Here is a 383-nt window from a genome sequence, read left to right as displayed (position 1 = left end):
CCATAGATGGATTTTGTCAATTTGCAAACCATATTCTTTCGGTCTCCCGTTACAAAGTGTTCTAGTTGCACCATATAAATCTTTTCATTAATGTTTCCATTTAGAAAAGCTATTTTGACATCCATCTGATGAAGCTCCAAATCATAATGTGCTATAATAGACATGATTGTCCTAAGAGAGTCTTTCGATGAAACTGGAGAGAAAGTCTCTTTATATTCAATCCATTCCTTCTGAGTAAAACCCTTAACTACAAGACGTGCCTTATACCTCTCCACATTACCATTAGAATCTCGCTTGGTCTTATAAATCCATTTGCAACCAATGGGTTTCTTACCTTGTGGTAATGGGACAAGTTCCCAAACTTTATTGTCTTGCATGGATTT

Source organism: Lupinus angustifolius, chromosome LG13 (genome assembly GCF_001865875.1).
Source record: "Lupinus angustifolius cultivar Tanjil chromosome LG13, LupAngTanjil_v1.0, whole genome shotgun sequence".
NCBI classification, from domain to species: Eukaryota; Viridiplantae; Streptophyta; class Magnoliopsida; order Fabales; family Fabaceae; genus Lupinus; species Lupinus angustifolius.
The sequence above is the reverse complement of the archived record's forward strand: the minus strand, read 5'-3'. Positions refer to the sequence as shown.